The 6,246-nt window shown below is 43.5% G+C and overlaps 1 long non-coding RNA gene across 1 annotated transcript; it reads right to left on the bottom strand.

Moving 5' to 3' along the window:
- Window positions 1-332: 332 nt before the first annotated feature.
- On the bottom strand, window positions 333-5,585 carry LOC123609161. Its single transcript, XR_006717636.1, has 3 exons — window positions 2,958-5,585; window positions 2,024-2,093; window positions 333-526 (listed from the first exon to the last, which is right to left on the bottom strand). It is a non-coding gene; the product is annotated as an uncharacterized LOC123609161 (long non-coding RNA).
- Window positions 5,586-6,246: the final 661 nt, after the last annotated feature.

The raw sequence follows: 6,246 nt of genomic DNA, 5'->3' as shown, positions 1-6,246 counted from the left end.
CCTGGTTGATGGGAGGTTTTGTTCCAATCAGTCTTCCAGGGACCTGATGGGACCCCCCACCATCCTAGAGGTCTGCCTCTGAAATAGCAGCCTCCTTGGTCACTGCGACAGGGGATAAGATGGGTGTCGCCCACAGACCAGAACTACCGCATGGCGCCATCTAACTGCGGGTCCACGGGGCTTTCAGGGGAAATTATATGGATATTCAGTGAGCAGTCAATGCCTTTGCCACAGAACAAACGAACATGGGTTTGGACAGGGAAATAATAAACTTGACTTTGGATGTTCTATTAGTCTACTAGGGCTGCTGTAAGAAAATGCCAAAGACCGGATGGTTTAAGCAATGGAAATTTATTTTCTCACTGCTGTAGAGGCTCGAAGCCAAAGGTCAAGGTGCTGGTAGCTCTGTTTTCCCCTGAGACCTCTCTCCTCAGCTTACAAGTGGCCTCCTTCTTTCCGTGTCCTCGCTTGGTCTTTCCTCCGTGCCCATCCCTGGTGTCTCTTTGTGTGTCCAAGTTTTCTCCTCCTGCAAGAACACCAGTCGGGTTGGATGAAAACTCACCCACCAGCTTCATTTTCACCTAATCAGCTTTTTAAAGGCTCTATCTCCAAACTCAGTCATAGTCTGAGGAATAGGGTGTTCGAGCTTCAATGTATGAGTGGTCCGGGTGGGAGGCACAATTCAGCCCATAACACAGGCGCTGAGTTTGACCTAACTGAAGCAATCATCTAACGTTTGTTTTAAGAATAAGCATTTTCGTTAGGTGTTGAGAAGTTTTGCCCTAAGCCAAGTGAGTGCATTCAACCCAAGGAGCAGTGATCATAAATGTTATTTCTGTTCAGTTTTTGACAGAGGCAACAAGTTACGTACCCTAACCGTGAAACAAAAGGGAAAATGCCTGCTAGGTGAAGACAGAAAAATCTGACCTCTGGAATATGCAAATGTTAATGAAGAAGGGAACTCATTCACAGCTGGGAAATAAGTAATGGATTTAACCTGGCATTCATTAAAGAAATTGAGGCCACACTGATGATTCTAATTAAAAGAAAATTAATCTCCATGTCATACAGTAAACACTGATGGAAGGCAACGCGTCCATGCTTATTTCCTTACGGCTTTCATTAACCCATGATTGGAATCTCTATCAGGGATTTGCAGTGTCTCAGTCTACAAGCTGCCAACATTTGAAAGCACAGTTGAAAATTCAATCATGCAAAGTAAGCAAAAAAACAGACAGATGACGGAATGTCTCTCCCTTCCTTCCCGTGTTTCAGAATCACAGAAAAATAGCCAGTAACTAGAATGACCAGAAAAGGTGCCTTGTGAACCTTCGGTTGAAAGTCCAGGCGGGTAAGATGTTCCCTCACCATCCTACTTTATGAAAACCAGGCAAAGGCACTGGATATGTTGTGAGCTACAATTCTAAAACACAGTCTAAGGCCAAGGTGGTTCTTTTGCAGATTTTGTTCCATGACTGGCTCTTAAAGACGCTGCAAAATCTCCTCCAACAGCCTCTATCTCTGCCCCTACATTTCAGCCCTGCGTTCTCTGACCTTGTACTTGGTCCACGTACATAGGTTGCCCCCTGCATTTTAGGGGAATATACCTTCCACATTTTATGTCTCTCAATGCCTCCACTCAAGACTGAACATAGCTGGCCCACAGGAAATCCATATTACTGCAACATTAGGCGTTAGTTTACATGTTATACTGTGCTTTCCAATAGTCACTCCGTTAAATTACCCCCGACCCCAGAAGTTTAACCAAAATCATCTTTTTTTTCCCCTGACCAGCAAGTGGGACAGGAAATCCAAGCTGGGCTAAGAGCCAGGAAGGGCCGGCTGGACACTGGCTCCTTGGGTGTGCCTTCCTGTGGTATTTGTGGAGAAATGTTCTGTGTCATAGGTCCAACATCACCCCCAGATCTCCAGGCACCACTAAATTCACACAGTCACGCTGTAGCACGTCGTAAACACTTGCTTATGGGGGACGAAGAGCAGTACTGAATGTCCAAGAACTCACCTCCCAGAAGGTTACAGGTGAAGAAGTCATGGCAGAAAGCAGAGGGAATCACATCACAACTGTTGGTAGACTTGGGGAACAAGCAAGAGCCAGTTTTGGTAATTGTTATAAACCCTCAGATCCCACCTAGACACCTGCTTTTCTGTTGGTTGAGAATCACCAGACCATGTGACTTCTCCCCCTTGGTCTCTGGGCAGTCGGTGATGTTCCCCCAGAGGATTGGCAGAAGAGACTGAAAGGAGAGAGACAGTCAGGAGGCCATTTGTGGCTGTAACCCAGGCCAGAGGAGACGAACAAAAGAAGTCACTTCAGAGAAGAGAAAAAAGGCGGCAGACCAGGGAAGAGAAAAGAGAGGGCAGAGCTGCAGACCTGGCCCTATGCATTCCAGTCATATAGACTAAGCAGGCAAGAGGGCAAGATTTCAGTGTTGATTTCTGTCGCGGGTTATATTGCAAGTTACATTGCAAGTTCCTATGGGAAGATTCTTAAAGGTAATAAAGTAAATGGACCCTCGGTTCAGAAGGGAAGCTGACATGGTAATTTCGAGATGGGAATCATACAGACATCCAGGCTGTGGATAGGATCTCAGAGAGAATATGTGCCGTGCGAGGAACCACCATGCAATGGCGTTCAGAAGTGAGGTGTGTTGATAGATCTTCAGCTGGAACTTTGTGTTGTTGTTTTTTTTCAGCTCTGGGCAAATATATTAAGAAGACTTTACGGTACTAAGATTACTACTAAGAAGAAACGAAATTCAAGGCTGAAGTCGATGTCTAAATATTTTCATTCTCCATCTTTCTGACCAAAACACTGTCCCAAGGAATAACCTGTGTGGTGTTACCGCTTCACCATTTGTATGGGACATCTCTTATTTACGACTTTGGCCCCCCTCAGCCTCACTTATCTTTTGTTTCAGCCTTCACTGGGTACTCACCAACAGCTCCTGTCATCCCCACTTACACCTCAAGGCTCTTCACTGCCCGCACCAGCGCCTCTCTGTGGACACAGAGTGGGATGCCTCGGGAACCCATTTGGTACCCAAAAATCTCCATCCTGGAAGATGTGAGAGTTGACATCTGACAGGCAAACCTATGGCCTACAGGGAACAGAACTTGGCAGGCAATCCTTCCACTTTCTTCCCCTGATGACCAGTCTTCAGATTCATTGCATATGGCTCCTCAGGGGGTCCGGCATGATCCTGCCACCAGGAATCAGTGATTGCAGATAATTGCTGCAGGCAACTCAGTTACACAACATTCCTGCTTTCCCAGAGCTCACACTCCCCAGCAAAATCTTCAAGAAGCCTGTCTTCTGCAGAACCCAGGCTAAGACACAATGGAAACAAACAAGTAAAGACATAAAACCGTCAACCTGCTTTTAAATATTCAACTATGTGAGGAAAAGAAAGAAGAAAACATACTTTTGGGAATCCATAGTACTAACTCATACTAAGCAGATCAAATCATTTCCAGCAGAGTAACAAACAGAGATACGCAAACATGATTTATTTCATGTTCTAAAGTTCGTGATTTCAGAATGTACATATTGCCCAATGACCCCCTTTATAAAATATTAAGATATCTTTAATCGTTTTCAGGGATTTGCTCATCTAATATTCCATTCACTGTTCAATGATACAGTAAATATACCCTCCTTTTCCTTCCCTTGCTGTCATGTTTACAATAATTATCTATGCTCTATTTTTCTTTCTCTGTTAATTTCCTCTTTCCTCTGACTGGTCATACTGAGAGCCAACAGCTTGCGCCAAGTCCCTGGAAATAGGATCCAGGTAATCGTTTACTTTGAGGGCCCTGGCCAAAAGCCCACCAGTCAAGCTCCAGCCCCTGGCCCTTTGGGAAAGAAACACATGAGTTAGAAACCCAGGAACCAGGAGGAGCAATCATCAACCAGCCCTGGGCTAGGCCCTGACCTGTCCAAGAAAGTAGAAAAAGGACTTCTGAGCAGAGGGAGGCACACCAGGACCCCTTGGTGACAGAAAGTTCACATTCATTCATTCTACAGATGTTATCGCACACTCACTATGTCCTAGGATATGTCCTTTCAGCTTGGTAAGGGCAACAATCGTTGACGGGCAACCTCATGTGTTTGTGGGTTTTATCATCTAGTGAGGCCACAAGATGTTGCTTTCCATGGCCAGGAATTCCAAGAAGATCTAAGACCCATAAGATGATTATTCCCAGGGTTATTGTAGACTCCAGCTTCTTGCACTCTGCCCTTCAGACTCGCCCTCCACCTGTTGGCCACATCAGTCAACCTGGCCTGAGGCTACTCAGCTCACTCACACAGAGGCGGGAGTCAGCCCAGAGTGATGTCCTGATGCAGACCCTGTTTGCCGGGATCCCTTGGTGAGCCCGGACCTGGTCTCGAAGGTATTGTCTGGGGATGAGAGCCTCTGTAATCCACTGCGGAGATCTAGGGTCCCACCCTGGGAAACTACCAATTTCCATGTGTTCTTTTCCACCAGCCTGCCACTGTCCTGTCCCCTGGAATCGGTGACTTTCAGACTTTTCTTATCTTGACCCACAGAAAGAAAAATATTTTACATAGTGTTAAGGAAACTTTTTATCGATCTAATTACGAACACATTTCAGAGTTATGTTTACAATCTTGCTGTTCAAAAAACAAAAGGTCTGTAGTAAACCATTCAAAGATTTATTTGTGGTGGAGCCGTTTTATGGAAAAACAAAGTAGCTATTGTTGCACTAACAAGTAAAAAAAAAAAAAGAAAGGAAAAAAGAAATACAGGAAAACCTTGATTTGCAAGCATAATTTGTTCCAGAAACATGCTTGTAATCCAAAGCACTTGTATATCAAAGTGAGTTTCAAGAACCATTGGCTCAGTTGTTGTCATGTGACATTTGACATCATGTACTCCTTGTATTGCAAGACGTGGCTCGTTTATCAAGTTAAAATTTATTAGAAATGTTTGTTAATCTAGCAGAACACTTGCAAAACAAGTTACTCACAGTCCAGGGTTTTACTATATTTGGATAAAGGTCACTAGATTCTTAACTGATACTGACAGTCAGTTGGGTGAGTAGGTAACCCATTTCCTTGAGCAAGACTTAATCCCATTAACTTGAGAAAATCTTCAATGCTTTAGCAGGAATGTTAGTTTCTTCCCAGAAAGAAGATTCCATCACTCAGGGCTCGGGACAATTTCTCTTTACAGTTATAACCCAGAAAACACTTGGCATGTATCATTGGAACAGAAGTCTGCAGATAACAATTCTTGCCCTTACCGAGCTGAAAAAATGTGAGTGTTCCTCTTATGTTCTATTTCCTCACAAAAATTTTTTCTTACTTTACAACACACTGGTGGTTCCCAATCTGCAGTATGAAAAATGTTGCTGGGGACTATTCTGCTTGTGTGCCAAAGGGAAAAAAAATGCCAGAGCCTGGCTTTATGATGTTGTGATTTACTTACAAGAATGATAGCGTTTGAAATTGTCGTTGTTCTCATATCACATAAAGGGTTAGTATCCAAAATCTATAAACAACTTATCAAACTCAACACCCAAAAAACAAATAATCCAGTGAAGAAATGGGCAAAAGACATGAATAGACACTTCCAAAGAAGACATCCAGATGGCTAAGAGACACATGAAAAGATGCTCAACATCACTCATCATCAGGGAAATACAAATCAAAACCACCACGAGATACTACCTCACACCAGTCAGAATGGCTAAAATTAATAATCCAGGCAACAACAGATGTTGGCGAGGGTGTGGAGAAAGAGGATGTCTTTTGCACTGCTGGTGGGAACGCAAACTGGTACAGCCACTCTGGAAAAGAGTATGGAGGTTCCTCAAAGAATTAAAAATAGAACTACCCTACAACCCAGCAATTGCACTACTAGGAATTTATCCAAGGGATACAGGTGTGCTGTTTCGAAGGGGCACATGCACCCCCATGTTTATAGCAGCACTATCGACAATAGCCAAAGGATGGAAAGAGCCCAAATGTCCATTGACAGATGAATGGATAAAGAACATATGGTGTATATATATACAATAGAGTATTTCTTGGCAATCAAAAAGAATGAAATCTTGCCATTTGCAACAACGTGGATAAAACTAGAGGGTATTATGCTAAGCCAAATTAGTCAGAGAAAGACAAATATCATATGACTTCACTCATATGTGGAATTTAAGATACAAAACAGATGAACATAAGGGAAGGGAAGCAAAAAATATATA

This window comes from Leopardus geoffroyi, chromosome B2 (genome assembly GCF_018350155.1).
Source record: "Leopardus geoffroyi isolate Oge1 chromosome B2, O.geoffroyi_Oge1_pat1.0, whole genome shotgun sequence".
NCBI classification, from domain to species: Eukaryota; Metazoa; Chordata; class Mammalia; order Carnivora; family Felidae; genus Leopardus; species Leopardus geoffroyi.
The sequence above is the reverse complement of the archived record's forward strand: the minus strand, read 5'-3'. Positions and strand labels throughout refer to the sequence as shown.